Here is an 18,049-nt window from a genome sequence, read left to right as displayed (position 1 = left end):
GACTGTTTTTTTTTTTAAATCCAGACTTTCAGTAACTACTGCAATGAATAATACTCTGCTTCAGAGACAGAGTGCTGTTCCACCTGCCTCCATGTGCTGCCTTTTTTTTGGCTCAAGATAACAACTAAAGGCATGGGAAAACATCACCTTTGCAACATATAATTTAGATTCTTTCAGTCACATTAGGCAACATTTTCAAAGCTGCCACTAAAAAGAGATGCATGACCAACTCAGCATATCCTATGATTCTATGAACCTATGTAAAAAAAAAAAATCAAGTTTCAAAATATGTTTTATTTAATTTTTGGGGGGCAAACCATCTCTGTGCACTGCATCAGTGATAAAAGCCCCAAAATTTCCCCCCAAAAAATCCCCTATTTCCCAAAATAGGTGATTTTCAAGAGCAGCACTTTCCCTGTCCCACAGGTAAGTACACAGCAGTGAACTCAAGATCTAAGACTCTTTCTCCTCAAGCAGGGCCTGCTTGGGATTTTTCAGTAAATGGAACTGCTCCACTGTGATCCAGAGGAAATTTGATCTGCTGCTTCAATACAGGTTTAACAGTTAACAATTTAGCAGCAATAAAAATCTGCAACTTCCTTTCTTTTCATCTGAAGTGATAAGAAAACAATGATTTTCTTTTCTTTTGGAAAAAAAAATCACTCCTGAGAACATTCTGATAAGGTTACAGTTAAATAAATTATTTTCAGGAGATATGCAGTTAATTCACAAAAATACTTGGCAAAAAATGTATCTCTGAATATCTAATTCATATAACGTTCTCCTTTATTTGTTTAATTCAAGTAAAATATTTTCCTCCACCCTTTCCTTTTCATAGGCTTTTCACACCCACATAACAACCAAGTGACTCTTCCCTGACCCGGCCTCCCACGCCTTTTGGTACAACTGCTCCCCGCTCTTGAGCTCTTCTCCCAAGATCCAAAGGAAGCACTTAAGGAAGGGAAAGGAAACCCAGTACAATGCTGAACCTTCCTTTTTCTTTTTTTTTTTTTTTTTTCATTAAACCACTGGGTTTATTTGCTGTTCTGCAAGGGTATGTGGTGCATGGAGAGCCTCCTCCGTGGCTGTTTTGGAGAAAAGGGAAAAAATATCCCTGGAGTGCTCCTTGCAAATGCCAACACAAGTGGGTTTGGGAAGACAAGGTGTCCTGGTGTCACCATCCAGGGAAACTACAGCAGCAGTGGATCCCTCCCTTTGTGGAGAACCTGCAATTCCTACAGCTGTTGTTTGGAGAAGACACGTCACAGAGCAAGACAAATTCAATAATCACTATTCTGCTTTTCCCATTTTCTAATCTCAGTGTTCCAAACGATGCTCTGGAAATCCAAGAGCTACAGTATCCCATATCAGCACCCTCTCTAAATGGAAAATACAGTCTTAATGCTGGTAAAGCACCAAAGCAAAGTTAAATATCACTGCCCTCATTTCATCGACAACTAAAAATAAACTACTTGCCCAAGAAGCTCCCCCCTCCAAAGAATTCCTCCCAAATACAGCGACAGAGTCGACAGCAGATTCAGGGAGCACAACTTCCAGACCCAGCTCTGTCAGCCAACATGATTCTTTCCAGCCAATAGTATGTTAATGATTTAGGGTTTTTTTGAGAAACCACTAACTGATATATTTTTTCTTGGCATTTTACGGAGCCACTTAAAAATAACACCATTTCTATTCTAGGTATATTTTAGGGAAAGTATCATTAGATTTAATTCTAGGGATGAACATCTGATTCTCATGTGAAATTCTAGAAGACCAGAGCCTTGTTCATTCAGTGTAACAGGGAAATTACAGCTTAGCCATGACTCTGGGGTGATGTGATCCCAAAGCTGGAGCTCTGGTCCAACCCCTTTGCTCAGTACCAATGTCAGCAGAGGTTTGTAGGCGAAAGGTGGGAGGGAAAAGCAGTTTCAAACTGTTTCTGTCACCCTGATCAAAAAAAATTTCCCCCTCATTCACAGACTCCTAACCTGTGGCAGGGCAGCCAGTGCTTTCTGCAAAAGCTCCAGTGGGAAAAAAATAATGAAAGCACCTCTTCAAAGAGCTGCTGAAGGGCTTTCTCTCAATCACATTTAGCAAGATACCATCTCAGCGCTGAAAATAAGCACATAAACTTACCAATGCACTATCGGGAGAAGCATCGGAAATAAAGTTCAGGTGTTACTCAGCCGTCAGCACCTCAGCTCCTCCCTGGCACCAAGTAAATCCCACAGCAGCAGGTACCAGAACTGCCTCTCCTCTGCTGCTCACACCCGAACGCTCACAGCCAGGCTCTGAATCTGCCACCAACAAAAGAAACCACAGGAAGACTGCTTCCCTAATGCTTCAGAACTGAGTCAGTGGGTCAACAATTCCTCCGGTTTAGGAGCCAGACCAATTCCCTTAAACACCCCTTCTTCTCTTTTCTCTTTTTTTTCTGATGGAGAAGCCAACTGCCTCCTGCCAGTGGCAGCCCATCTGCTTCCAGAACAGAACCAAACCACTCCAAACCACCACCTCGTTTTGGCACAGGCACCCGTCCTGACGCAACTCCATTTTGTCTCCCACGTCTGGGAAAAGCCATGAGAAAATACTTACAATTGAAAAGGCAGCAGGGAAAACTGCTCCTCGTGCACCTTGCACAGGCTGTGCCGGCTCGCAGCCCACGCTCGCATCTCCCATGCCCGGGATGGAGCGGCACAAAGGAGAGCACTTCATGTGAGCCCACACCTGTCCCCTGGTGCCTCGCTCCGTGCAGGCACAGAATATCCCGGGTGTGCATTTCAGGAGTGGTGCCTGAACAAAGAGAGAGCTCTGGAGCTGCTATCCCTCTTCCCCATCCATGACTCAAAACGTCTGGTTGAAAATTGGTTTCGTAATAACCCTTTAGTTCCACCTACTCACATCACAGAGCGATTCTTGCAGCAAATGCACAGGAAATCACCAACGAGTGCCAATGGAGCTACTATTCCAAGAACCAGCTCTTTCGGTTATTCCTTCATCACTTGGAAACCAAGATGCTTTTACTTTCCCTATTGCACAGGGTGTAATTTTTTTTTAAGATCAGACTTTAACTATGATCCTGTAAAATACTTTGTTGATAAATCACCAGCTGAAAACTTGCCCACTGTATTTAAAAAAAAAAAAAAAAAAAGGAAAAAAAAAAGAGACAGAGAGAAAGAATTTCACAATAGTCATTCCAGAAAATACAGTAACTCCTTTCTGGAAATAATTCACTGGACAAATCAAGCGGGGAGGATTAATTTTTGGAGACAGTCTGCATCCTGCAGAGCACACAAAGGCGGTGTCGTCAGCCACGTGCCTTTGTGACCACCAACAGCAGACCCCTGACTCACCCAACCACGAGATGAGTCGCTATGAATGGTTTCCTCTTCTTCCACGCTCCCCTGGGGTGCTCTGTGCCACTGGCATATCCTGAGCCTAATCCCGACTTTGGTGGAAATTCCAAAACTCATCTGGGAAGGCTGTGGCCACCAGCTAACGACGTGGCCATCTGCTCGCTCCTGCTTTGAGTCACCTGTCAGCAATACAAAAGGAAATTACTCAGCAGCGAGCACGTGGAAGCCTCTGCTACAGCCTCTGGCGTACCCCTTACGGGAATGCAACATTCTGGAGCGCTCGGATCACCCTGAACGGAAAGTGTTACGTCCTGTAGCACTCCCATTCAAAAAAAGTGAAATTTGGTTTAAAATGAAGATAAAAACGAATGCCAGGAGTGCGGGGAGAGCGTGTTTCAGCGGGGTTCTCAGTGCCAGCATCACTGAGGCTGCCATGGAAGGGGGGACAAAAATAAAAGAAGACATTTCACAAACACGAGACCTTCACTGTGCGTGACAAGAAAAATAATTAAAACAACTGAGAGAACTAATCTGTGGCTGCTTAGGAAGTTAACTCTTCGAAGGAAGTGATTAAGAGAACAAAAGCTAAGTGTTATGTTTATCAAACAAGTGAACTTAACCCATGGAGAGGGCTTACTCCTGTGAGTAAAGGTGGAGTACTGTCACAGCCCTCCCTGCAGGCATCAGTTCATACTGGGCTGGGAGCTTAGTGAATATTAATGAATTACTATTTCAAAGAAGTAAGTCTTATAAGAAATACGAAGCACAGCTTTGCCAAAACACCAAATACTAGCAAGAAAGGCAGCCACAATGTCCCGTGCCTCTTTACAAAATCCCCTTGATCTAATGCCTATTCAGGATAAAATTCACAACTATTTTCCTGAGAAGACCTGATTAACCACTTAAACATTCACGAATTCAGTCCCAGCAACAGACATTTTTTGTTTCATCACACAAATTCAGCCCTCTGTAACAAGGCTCCCAACTTCTCCCCAAAAAAACAACCGACAAATATGAGACAGTTACTACAAACGCTGCTTTGAATCTTCAGGAATTTCACAAAAATTAATTAATACTAAAGATCTAATTGTCTAACCTGCTTCTGCATGCAGAAAGAGCCAGACCTGGTGCCTCTACAGGGGGGGAGGGAAGCATTTCTTGTTCCTGTTTCGTACTTGACTTTTTTCCTGCGCAGGAGATGATCTAATTATCCAACGTGTCAGTATATTGCTTCACCCTTCCTTGTATGTCTCCTTACATTAACATATTTTAACAATTCAGCTCATTAGGAAGGAGGCGAGGAACAAAAAGGCAAATTATCCTTAAAAATCAATCACAAAGGCAGAAGTCTTCCCATGTTTTGTCCTGTACCTCTCCAAAACTCTACCGGAGCACACAACCAACGATGCTGAATGTAAATGCGTCACAAATCTCCCCAGATCTCACATCCTCACGCTGCTCCGATGGAAGTGTACCTGTTGAAGACAGGAGCCTGATGGGTGAGCTGTGCAAGGGAGTAATTTTGGGTCCTGCCCAATTAGAAGGGAAAGAAACTCCCAAATGCCAGCCCCTTATTGTTCCCAACTGTGCTGATGCTCAGCTGCAGGCACTGTGGCTTCGAGGGGGCTGGTGGATCTCATGTATAATAATTGATGATGGGTGATGAAAGCAAGCCATTAAACCACATAAGACTGCTACCCATCGCCTTGAAATGCATCTGAAAAACCCTGAAATCCAAATATAACACGGACAGCACCTGCATTTGCATATGTAGGATGCCAGGCGAAGTTCCCGAGCCTTTTTATCAAATGCTCTTTTTTACAGCAAAGAGCCATTACAACACCCAGCCCTGCCAGCAGACACGGATTTGAGAGACGATCTTGTGTTTTAAACCTTCCCCCAAATTCCTACAACAGGTTTAGCCTAAGCAGAGTCTCCATGGCACACAGTAAAACCACGGGATCTCAGGAAACGTTTCTTCAGCAAGTTTTGTGTATAATAGCAGTGCCTATATATAAACGTGTTTACGGCTATTCCCAAAGAAGAGCCTGCTCTGAAGCAGCTCCTTTATTGTGATCGAACATGCTGGATTCGTTCCCAGTTTTAAGCCTTATATAAGGCCTTCAAGGAAACAGAAACTTATTTTGTACAAAATAATGCCAGTATGGTAGTAGGTGCAACGGAATTATTCTGTTACACATTAAGTTTTACTAATAAAAGACTTACATTGCCGTCATAAAGTCAAATGCTGCTTCCCACTAGTACAAACAAATATTTCCTGCCAGGTACGTCCACTCTGACTAATAAATAACACAGCTTTCTGAACCGTGGGCTGCAGCATAAACGTGTTGGATTATCCCTGTGGCTTGTCAGGAGGGAGCACAGCCCAGCGTGCTTGCAGGGATGGCTCACTCCAAAAACCCTCAGGTCACAGGTCAGGCCATGTCAGGTTTGGTTCTCACATCCCCATGCAGGCTTCTGGCACTGCTCCTGCAGAATCTACACTTCCCAGGACCACCAGGGAGTCAAATCACTCCAAATTCGAATCGTAATCAGGACCAAAAAGCTGGGTGTGTGACCAGGTCTTAAAACTCAAGCTCTTGTACTCATAATAAAACCACTAAATTGGTAATAAGCATCAGAAGCTTTAAAATGAAAAATACCACCAAAACCCAACAAACCAACAAAAAAACCCCCACTTGACAGAAATGACAGGTTGTGGTTAACATCTTATGGTGGTCTCCACGCTGTGTTGCCACAGAGAATCTGCCTGGGCAGAACACATCTATGCCTGACATGGGCTGGGAGGACAGCACAGCTCCCTGGGTGGTGCAGGCAGCACAGACACAGCCAGGGAGACAGAAACACCCACTCTGGTGCCATCTGGGTGTCTGCATCCAAATAAATCAATCAATCAGTCTGTACTGGATTAGCACAGGCACTCTGCACAGCACTTCATTGATAGCACCAAGGCGTTTTCCCTGCGGCCACGTCCCATTTTGCGTTACCACGCAGAGGCAGCTCAAGGACTAAACCAGATCAAAACTAAACCTCCTCTTGCTTAAGAATAAATTATTACAGGACTGACCTTGCAGATACCTTGGCCCGACTTTTCAGAGGGGTTCCCAACTCAGCACTGAGGTTTAGCACAAAGCACAACACTAACATTTTCTTCAGGAAAGATATACTTCTCACCCTTCTGCATCCACCCATTGCAAAGCCTCTTGCCTGGGAAGCAGGAGACTTGTGTTCTGCTTTTTCCTCCTATGCCCACAGCCCGGCACTGTGCTGTAATTTTGATACTACACATTTATGAGCAGAGTAGCGACCTCCCACCTCTCCTTCTGAAACACGCCATTGCTCCCAAATCACATAAAAGATTCAAAATGGGACAATATGCAAGCACAGTTTGTCCCTTACCCTACAGTGAAAAGGACTTCTCAATGGCATTTGGAAGGCTAGGTTTTAGTTTCTTTTCTTAATTCTGTTTCTGTGTTTTATCCAAATTGTTTAAGCAGACCCCAAGTCAGGACAACATTTAATATTGCCATAACTTTTTCTTCCCACTTCACTTGCTAGCAATTCAGAGATACTTAACTCCTCTTATTCATTCTACAGGTGTCTCCTGTATTTATTTTTTGTATGCAGTTGCAGGACTAGCTGTTTTTTATATTTCATTTCATGGGCCTGCACACAAGCCATGTTCACAAATACATTCTGGAGCTGTAGAAGCTGACAGGAATGGTTGAATTCTGACCCTGGCATGGAAAGGATGACGTGAGGGGCAGGCAAGGCAGGATGGAATTGGTCTCCTGAATTGCTCTGGTAGCTACAACAGATGGATCACATAATCCAATGCAAACAGCGAGCAAGTTTCTTGGTAATGAGAGAAAAGGACACGATGACCTCTAGGTAAAAATCTTGGGAACAGCAAGCACACATAAACATCAACCTGAGCAACTTTAATTCTGTGCCAGAGCCTGAACTGAAGATAACAGCAAAGACAAACACCCAAGATAGATTTAATTCAGGCTGTAATTCACTGCATGAACATGCCAAAATTGTGGTTCAAGCCTCATGCCTTTTAACACTCCTCACTGTAAGCTTATTCTTATCTTGGTGATGAATGTAGGATTTTAGAAAGTTTTTTGTTTGTTTTTTTTTCAAGCCTCTTGAAATTTTGGTGCTGTGTTCTTTAGCAGGGAGGAAGCTGAAGTACTTCAGGTTATGAGCTGGGGTGGAATATGTCCTAATACCGATCCACAAACACACGGCATCTCATGACAGGGCACTGATAATGAATTGTTGCATGAATACAGACAAGCGCATTACTGTTACCGCCCTCTCCCCTCCTCACCAATAAAGGGTATTTTAATTTAAGATTTATTTTGTTTGTAAAGTTTGTTCAGCTCCTCCAATGGGAAGCAACAGCTGCATGAACTAACTATGTTTTCTTGGTACGAAGGTACAGATTATCTTAGCATATGCTTTAAATAACAGACTAACTCTCCCTGTTCCTTCTTCTGATTAAGAAATCCTTGAACAGCTCAGTTCCCCAACACTCAGAAACCCCAACAGGGTAGCAGGGGCCATAAACACTCATTTTCTGCCCCAAGCACAGGAACATTTCAGAAATAACGAGCATTTGGAGGAGGGTGGATTTTTGGGGGGATTTCCTTTATTTTGAGTGCTCCAAGCTCATACCACTAGATGGCACGTTTGAAACTCTTGGCATATCAGTGAAATCACAAGTCTCAGCTCAGCATCACACCATGCTTATCCTCTCCTGGGATGGAAAAGTACAGGTAAAATGATATCTCAGGAGCCAAAGAATTGGGACAGGCAGACAATGGCATGGAAAAATGTGCCTGCATGGGAGGGCAGAGTCTGCCAGCGAGCTGAGGGAGCGATTGCCATAGAGAGCTGAGCTCCAGCACTTCCAGCTCTCGTCCTGGTGTGGCCTTGGTAAATCTCTTTTAAGTCTTGGGAGAGTATCTGAATGCCAGAGGGAGCTGAGACAAGAGGAAAATGGCAAAGGAGGGAGAGTTGAGCCTCTGAATGCACAATGGCACACTGCACCGCGAGCTGAGCAATGCTCTGCTCTCTGTACATCCCTGAGAGCTCAACAGACCAAAAACCATCCACAGTTTCTCCAAAACATCACTGACATGACCTGATGGCAGGGAGACATTCAGGGCACCACCAAACAACATGGGAATATGTAGCCAACCCACAGCATCCCATACAAGATGTGACTTTTCCCAAAGTGTCAAGCTCTTCCCACCCCACAGACCTCCATGACAGATAAGCAAACACACAGCAGCCCCTGACACTGAGTCACAGCCTCATGAGCAAGTCCCCTCTTGTGCAGGACACGTTTTGGAGTGTACCTAGTTGTGCCCCGGTGTACTGGCCTTGGCAGGGATGCCAGAGCCTGGCAGCAGCACTTCCTTATGGCTTCTGGCTCGCTCTTGCTGCCAGTTCCTTAATTTAACTCAACCCACTTAGAAAGTGCATTAGCACAAGCATGTACCAACATTCCAACCAACCAAGTAACATTCCCTCCAAGGAGAACAAGTCGGTTCAGCACCGCTCTAACGATCGCGGGCGCTCGGAGCTGGTACTTGTCATGGCATTGCACCCCACATTCCCTCCGTGGGCAACTTCAATAGATGGGGATTAACAATTTACTATGAGCACTTCAACATCTGACTCAGTCCTTGGAACGGGCACTCGTGTCAATGGAAAAAAAAGAACCCTGTCAATTTGAGCTGGAGAAGGAGGGAGATGTTGTTGAGAGACCTGCAAGGGCAATGGCAGAAAGTGCTTCTTGTCTGGTGGAAGAAAAAAAAAAAATCTTCCTTCTTCCAAACAAGAACTACAGCAAAAAGAAAAAAACCCAATGTTTTTCTTATGTAGGATTTGGCGCTGAAGTGCCCAAAGTGCCCTCACCATCATCGCCCTCACAGAGGGACCAAAATACACTCCTGAGGCAGCACAGGAAAGCTTTGCCATAGCACCATCTATCCTATACTCTTCAGGAATTCTGCTCTTCCCTGATCCATCAGTTTGCCACTATTTCGTGTATTTACATGCTCCTGTTTACACAGTATGGACCTGTTGGGCAAATACTCCTCAAAACACGCCAGAGTACATTTCTGTGTCGATGTCTGCAGGCTCTTCCAGCAAGTCTGTAGACATCAACACGTGGCTGTATCAAGCTGCTGAAATATTCCAGCAAGGCCTCTAATTTCAATGGACAAACAACTCGAGAGAATTCAATTTCAAACATAATGATGCAATCATCTCATATGAATCTTTCCAGTCCCCTCTGGATGCAGCTCCATCCCTCTAATCATCCCTCTCTCTAGTGGTAGATGATGCTGAACCTCTTGCAAATAAGAATATACCATGGTGCCTTGACTGCTTTTAAATGAAAACCACAAGTACTCCAAAGCAAGACAGGAAAATTCCTCAGTGTAACTACAAAAACCGCTGCAAAATTTTGTGGGGGAAAAAATGGTGGATCATCCATAAATGAAAATCCTTGGAGTTCTGGTCCAGATTTTCCTCCTAATGAACCACTCAATACACTGCATCCTAACTGAAAGCAAGGAAAATACTTCATGAGTGGGATTATTCTCACTTCTATTTAAATACCTGCAGCACAGATGTTGTTATCTGGGTTAGTCACAGGGAACTCCTTTAAAGTCAGAGCAAAGAAACTGTCACTTGCATGACATGATTCATCTGACTTATTCCAGGCAGTTATTTGGGATGTTTTCCCTCTTAGAAGGGAAGCCAGGAATGTCACAGCCCTGTCATATGAGTTACAGTGATACCAAATTCTCAACTACTGCTTTAAGCTACTGTTAAAAAAAAAAAAAAAAAAAGGAGCTTTTAAATAGTGATTTGTGGCATAAACTTTTATATACTTGTTTAAATGGAAAACTGTAAGTAAAAATGCTGCCCCTTACAGGTTTTGTTCCACGAATTTTTGTCCTCAAATTTGCAAACTAAATTTTGCAGCACTGGCCCAGAACACAGATAGGCAAAGAACATTGGGCAATGTGAAAGTAACCAATCCATTTCCCTCCTAAAATAGTTAATTTGAAAGCAAACAAAGTAACCTAAAGAGCAGACAGCGGATTTCATCACGCAATACCCTTTTATGTTAATAAAAATATTTTTATGAGGAAGGAAGAACAGTCTTGTGGTTAAGGGCAAGATGTTCAAAGTGCACTGCTAGCTCTGGACTGTTGTATTTTTCGTGACTAAGTCTCCACCTTGATGTCACACACATTATGTTTATTGCCTCATATTTATATTTTCGGAGAGGACACAGTCAGGGAAGGAAGTACTGGGAGGATGATGAGGCTGTTTTTCTCTAGCAGAGCATCAAAAGCTGAGCCCCCCTTGTATGGCAAAGCTGACTGAAGAGGATGGATCTCATGGACAGTCACAAGGACGTGGCTATTAATGAGCAGAGCTGAAACTCATGACATTGCTCTGGCCTCTGCAGCACGGCTGCATTTGATATATCTTATCTGGAAACTCCCTGGCCACTCAGCCTTGTTCTCAGCAAAAGGAGAATGAGCATCAGCGTTTCCTTAACCTCACTGCCCTTACTGCTCTGCTCCTCAGCAGACAACCACAGGTATATAAACAGCTTTCTGAAGAAACTGGAGAGACCACAGGGATCACCTTCTGTGGAAGTGATGCGAGCTCTCAGCGCTCGGTTGCGTCCCAGGGTGGTGGCCCCAGCCTGGCCATGCCCTCTGCAGTGTGCCAGGACTGACCTCTGAGGCACCAAACTCACCAGGAACATGGCAGGCATTTTGTCATTTCTGAGCTCTCTCCTGCCAGGGCAGAATCAGGAATGTAACAGTGATTCAGACAATCACAGAATGGTTTGGGTTGGAAGGGACCTTAAAGCTCACATCATTCCAAGCCCCTGCCATGGACAGGGACACCTTCCACTATTCCAGATTGCTCTAAGCCCTGTCCAACCTTACTTGGAACACTTCCAGGGATGGGGCAGCCACAGCTTCTCTGGGCAACCTGTGCCAGGGCCTCACCAGACTCGCAGTAAAGAATTTCTTCGTAATACCTAACCTAACCCTGCCCTCTGTCAGTTTAAAGCCATTCCCCCTTTCAATACATGCCCTTGTCAAAAGTCCCTCTCCAGCTTTTCAGTTCTCTTTTTATTTATCTCCCATCTACAAAAACAGACCTACTCCACTCTCACCAACGCTCCTAACTGAATTACTGTATTATGGTAGATTAGCAGCTTCTTCTGAAAAGCCTGCCTGCCTGCCAGGGAAAGTCAACATCCTCGGTCAAAGAGCACCCAACAATTAACAAACTTCATTTAGCTGCCACCAAATGATGTCACCAAGAGCAAAGTACAACAACAGAAGTGACAGCCAGGCGGGACATGAGCTTTTCCCAAGTATTGTTCGGGTAACAACAGAACAAACCGCTCATTGTTGGTGTGCCCGTGGAAGCGGATGGCACACACACAGCTACCTACGTGTCTCCCAACACATACTGCGAGATGCTCAGGCAAATTTATCTCTGCAAGAGAACATCACCTCCAACAGACTGCAAGCTGAATCATGTAAATTTGGGTAAAGAGAATCCCATTAAAGAAGCAAAATTAACGCTAAGTGTATCAGATGAAAGACTTCACTTCTAAAGCCAGCGCCTGAGCGCAAATTCAAGCTACTTCGAAGATATTCAGGTCATTCAGACAATTATTTTAAAATGGCAGAGAAAGACAGCCTGATGATCCATGTATGGAAACAGGAGCCAGAAGCTCTGAATCATTCATAACAACACTTAGCAGCTCTATCATCTGCAGATCTCAAAGCCACTCCACAAAATGGATATGAATCGCTGGCACCCAGCTGTGGTTCCTCTGCAGTGGGTTGGCATTGCAGGGCTGCACTGGGAGGCCTGGAGAGCACCAGGGTGCTTTCCAAACAGCAGGCAGTAATTACAGCTTCTGTCCCTGTTTATCCACCTACCTACCTGCAATTCTCATTTAGCATTCCCATGGCCGACAGCTATGGCTGTACCCAATCGCCCTCCACAGGAACCCCTTCATTTAATTCTGTGAATTCTCTGGCAAGTCTCACATTTCAGAAAAATAATAAAAAGAACGTGTTTTTTCCCCCTACCCCGAATAGCCACATGGATTCAGTGGATTCCTCAGTACCTGCTGTATCTGGGAGTCACTTTTCATGCTATCCTTGTACTGATGAACAACAGAGCTGAGCCAAACCTACCTTTCCCATCCCTATACCCCTGTGTTTTTCCTCACTCAAATTGACAGACTGAAACCTTTAGATTTACTTTGCAAAAATCAGGAGGCTAACGCACAGAGAAAGTAAGTGGTGTGCTGAAATAACAGGATGACTCTCCAAGATAAATGCAGGCTCCACATCACCTGAGTCCTGGCCTCCCACCTGATCCAGTCAGGGCTGCTACACCCAGTTTGAGCATTTATCTGGAGGTTGCGTAAGACTCCTATAAATTGTCTGTGCCCCAACACCCCTCTGTTGATGCCAACAGCTGTTTCCCAGGGCAGAAGCAGAGGTCTGAAGGGGTATTTGCCTTTTACCTGAAGAACATTTTGTTAACAACACTGTGCTGCTATTACCCATCATTGTTTCTGTGGCTGATGTTACAGGTTAGAAACAGGTTCCTGCTTCCACACTGCCTTTATCCACCCCATTCCTGCTGCGTCTGTGTGCCAAATAACAGGGATATCAGCTGCTGCAATCTCCTGTCCGTGGAACATCTGAAGTAGTGCTGGAACCTTAAGTAGATGTAAAGCAAATGGTCCTGCAGGTAAAACTCCATGACAGGACATATTTCCCAAAACAAGAGATGCAACTAAACAGAAAAAAGGAAGAAAAAAGCTGCTACTAAAACCTGTCAATTTCTGCTGGGTATGAAAGACTCGGACACCAGAAGTCTCTTCTGCACTGTTCATCCCTCAATCAGGTTTTCCTACACATTAGAGGCCCAACTTAAACCAATACCTAATAATATAATTTAATAAAGCCTTTACTCTGCAAGTCCATTTTACTCACTACCACTACATTTAGTGTAGGATTAAAACTTTACATTCTCTCTGATGCTCTCTTTTAACTCTATCTGCTCTGATAACTAAGTTATAATTCAGTTCTTGATGCTCTCTTTCTTTCCCCTCCTGTGATGGGTTGATGGAAAGAGATGCAAAATTCCTCTGCAGGTTGAGCCTGAATTAGGAGGGACAAAGATTTTACTAAAACTGGGAAATGACAGGTTGCACAGGAAAGCATGGACTAAACCCACTGGGACAAATGAGATTTTATCTCATAAATCCACTTTGGCGAGCAGGGTCCTCATTTTTCTGTAAAGATTTTTCTCTCACCTTCTGGGAATTTTCTGTAGCATGTAAGTTACCTTGTAAATGTGTTTGAGATACTTCTCCCAACATTGCAAACATCATATAATGGAGCTACAGGAACTTCAAAGGAAGTGGCTGCTTAGGTCAAAGCTGAAAACATTTACTGTCACCCAGACACACTTTTATCAATTTGCCCAGGCAGAGTCATTTGTGCTACACCTTCCCCAGACGTGCCTTCAAAGAGAAGCGAAGCTGCTTCCCCTCAACACTGAGCTCCAGAAAAAATCATTTCCTGGTCCAGCCCAGCTCATGCCAAGATATTCCTTGGACAAGCCGCAGTGCCAAGCAGTGCCGAGACCTGCAGCTCACAGCAAGGACTGATTTTAACAAGCACAACTTCCTGCTTTTCAAAGGGGCTTATCTGAACTCCTCTTCTTCCAAATGTGCTGGATAGTTCTTAGATTTGTCATGTAATTTTTTCCCCCAGTACATGTACCCATGTCCCTCCACTGGCCTCAGCTGGTACCCAGGAATTAACTCTCTCCTTAGCCCATTACACAACAAAAAAAAAAAAAAAAAAAAAAAAATATCAGCCTTCCACTTCTTTCCAGGTCCAACATTTGCGTCACATTATTTTCACTTCAGGTATCATTTAAATTCAGCAATAATGGTCCCTGGTCTTCACTGGGAATACTGAGACTCTGAAGTCCATTACGTCTAATTATGAAGTCAGGAAATTCCAGTTTTTAGAAGACATATAATATTTCAGTAATTATTTTATTGTTGTTCTTTCAGTCCATAAAGGAATTTCAGAAGTAACTTAGTAAAAGTTAAGGTCTCAGTAGGCATAAGATCCCAATTTCATGTGGATTACTGACATGCACAAAACACTTTCCTAGATAAGGACCTATCAGGAGATCTCCAATTCTTCCAGCAATTCCAGTGCAGTCCAGTGTGAAACACAGCTCTGCTGAAACAGGGAACTCACATGGCCTCCTGCCATTCACACTCTCCCAACTCTGCACCAAGTCTGCCTCTGTTTGCAGCCACCCCACTGCACAAATCCTGCACCACAGCAGGGTACAAGCCTGGATTAAGGATAAAGATGGGGCAAACAGCCCAAATACTGGTATCACTTAATGGGTTGGTTAAACTCATTTGTGGTAACTGATAAAAATCAGTACAGGGATGATCAGTTAAAGAAAGTTCATTAGTTCTGTGTCTGATCTTCCCTTTATCCTCTTTGCCTCCATCCCCCAAAAACACCTGCTTCTTGGAAATTCATTATTTTCTTTCCACAGCATTGACCGGTGGCCTTTATTCTGCCAGGTATTTTTTCACTACAATGACTAAATAATCACAACTAGTTCTAAAATTTCTTTTGCAGCAACATTACCAGGTAAATGCCACAGAAAGCTTATCCTGCTCTGAGTAGGAGGTTGGACTGGAGACCTCATGAAGTCCCTTCCAACTTAAATTATTCTGTGATCCCATGATGTGAGTATCATGTTATAAAAATCCATACAGGCTTGTTCATGTTTTTTGAGTCTCACGGAGAAAAAAACAAAACAAAACAAAACAAAACCTTCATCTGCTGCCAGAAAGTAGGGAACTGGGTGGCAGTGAAAAAAAAACCAACAAAAAAACCTACCAACTTTCACTTCTACTGGTAATGCTTCAAACTTGTCTATACTCCTCCGAAATTATTTTCATCTTGGGATCTGAAAATTCCCTACACCCGACTTGCTCCATTTCATAACACCATTCACGCTCACGTGTCTTTAAGCAAATTCACTCTGGCACAGTCAGTGATACCTTATTTATTTCCCTGTGAGTTCCTCTTTGGAAAGAACAAGGATATGGAGCACCCATTTAGTACGACTGAAGAAAGGTCACCAAAAGAAACAGTATGTTCTTACTGACTGCCCATGTTTGAGGGAAAATTTGACCATGTACTTCCACCCAACAGCGCTGCTCTCAGTACATCGTTCTATTCCCCAGAGCTTGAGTGCAGACTTTAGGTCAGCCCTAATTTTGTTTTCACCCCACTTCAGCTCAGCCTCTCCTTGAGCCTCCCCCAGCCCACACGCACACAAGTAACGTGTTAAAGGTCACAGCATGGCACACGTGAACAAATCTGCTTTATGCCTTCTAAAGCCTTGAGAACTTAATCCTTTGAGAACCAGCTCCCTTCCACGTCTTTGTCCACAAGAAATGACACAGACCTGGAGCTCTTGGGTTAAATTTTTCCAGCCAAGCCCAGGGATTTCACTCCCAGTACAGCGAGCGCGCGTTGCCCATCGCATCCCGAACTCTCCACCAGTGCTTTGGTATGTGCTGGCTGCTCTCCATGGCAAGTAAAGGTTAAGGTTACAGAAGGTCTCTCCCAGGTTTCAACATGCAAGCATTCAAGAACGAAGATTCAGGACTTGGTGTGCAAGTGAAAAGGAGAGGATCATTAGCAGAATGTTGGGGACAAAGGTACTGAGAAAGAAGGATGAAATTTCACTCTAGAAAGACTGACAAAATGCATTTTGTGTAATTTCTTTCCTTTGCACAGTCACTGTAATCCAGATTATTCTGCAGCTGTAACATGAGATTTGAGAAGTATTCCATACAAGAAACTTCCAACTGGGCTCAGGCAGGAGCTTCAGATTTAAAAACTGTCACCAGGTTTGTCAGGCAAACCACAGAAATCAAATGTGTAAGTAACTACAAGATTATACAAATTCCCCATACTAAAAGCCCCCTGAACGCTCTTTTCATTGTAAAAAAGGATTAGCAGCATATAAACAATTTATGTAAGGAGGCTTGAACGATTTTATTGTGATGTACTATTTAGCATTTGCGGAGGCTCCAATTATAAAACTTTTACTTAATTTTCCACAAGTCACCCAGTGAAATAGCATGTTTTGATTTATTTAACAGCAAGAACCCTTGGTAGGAGACTGTTTTACTAAATGTGGTCATGAAGCCCTATCATCACATTTCTGCTGGATGCAAGTTCTGTACAGAAAAAGGAAATTTTGCTCACTGAACATTAACCAATTGTTCAATCTCACCCAGCTTTGAAGAAGCTCATACAGTGGCCACAGTGATACTGAAGATTTGTGTCTCAAAACAATGTGGCCACGTTTGGATCACAAGGGACACTGAATAAACAGCTTAATGCTATCTCAAAAGAAAAGCCGAACTTCTGGACCATAAAGCAGGAGAAAGGAACTCTGATACAATACAGCACAATCAACTCTCAAATATGTCTGGTAACAGGAAGCTGGAGTAACCTAGTTAATGAAAAACCATCAATAACAATACTATTCTTTGCAAAGCCAGCTCCTGGCATCTTTGGGCGGTTTTACTGCCTTGGCCATGGTATTTCCAAGAGGCACGGATCCAGCCTGGATCCCAGAGCGACGTGGCCCTGTCCCTCTAACTCAGCACCTGAGCCTCGAGGGCTTGTGCACAGCAGTTTGTGTCTTTGCACAAGTCCAGAGTCAACACGGCTGCTCTGGTGTTTGGCCACCGCAGTGTCACCACCCCAAGGTCTGCACACGGACGTCACCAGCCGGACCGCGCACACCACAGCGCTCCAGCTCAAACAGCAGACGACTCCTGGCGTCCCAGGGGCTGGGGCTGTTCTTGTCCAGCTTTAGATCTTTAGAGAGACGAGAAAGAAGCCACCTTCATCCTTGGAGAGCGATGCCCCCCTGGGAGTGCAGGTCCCAGCATACAGAGGTCCACCAGGACAAAATATGTAACCATACATGCCCCAGGCAAACTGCAGCCCCAAAACAACCAAAGCACTTGTGCCCATTCCCCTGAAGGAACCATACAGGTGAAATTTACACCTATTTCCATTTTCTCCACAACCAACAGCTTGCATAACACCAGCAACAAATCCCAGGCTGCTGACAAAAGGTGGACTAAACAACAACAGAGTGATACTCTGGAGGGTGGAAAGTCAGTAAACAAAACAAAAATAAAATGCAAATGGTATGTAGCTAAAGCAAACTGTATGGTTCACTGCATACCTAGCAGGCCAAGAAGGAAGGGAAATTCCTTCTCAGGGTTTATGTGAACAATGAGTTTCCCTGAAAACTCCAGGAGGCCGTTCCCAGCTCCTCCACTGGCACCATTACTAGGAAAAGCAAATGCTGGAAAGGTTGTTTCAGTTCATTACTGACCTCAGCTGAAGTCTGAGGACCAGTGAACTCCAGTGTGGATCAATGTGACCTCTTGCTTCAGAGTGTTATTGTTGTTACAGCGTGTACAGCACAGAGTGCTGCTTTTAAAA

The 18,049-nt window shown here is 44.0% G+C and overlaps 1 long non-coding RNA gene across 1 annotated transcript in view; it reads right to left on the bottom strand.

Moving 5' to 3' along the window:
* Window positions 1-2,178: 2,178 nt before the first annotated feature.
* LOC131591370 (uncharacterized) overlaps window positions 2,179-18,049 on the bottom strand; it is a 53,598-nt gene continuing 37,727 nt past the window's right edge. The window contains exon 3 of the long non-coding RNA XR_009280348.1: window positions 2,179-3,535. This is a non-coding gene — a long non-coding RNA (uncharacterized LOC131591370). The remainder of the gene's footprint in view (window positions 3,536-18,049) is intronic.

Source organism: Poecile atricapillus, chromosome W (assembly GCF_030490865.1).
Source record: "Poecile atricapillus isolate bPoeAtr1 chromosome W, bPoeAtr1.hap1, whole genome shotgun sequence".
Taxonomy (NCBI): Eukaryota; Metazoa; Chordata; class Aves; order Passeriformes; family Paridae; genus Poecile; species Poecile atricapillus.
This window is presented reverse-complemented; position numbering and strand designations above follow the sequence as displayed.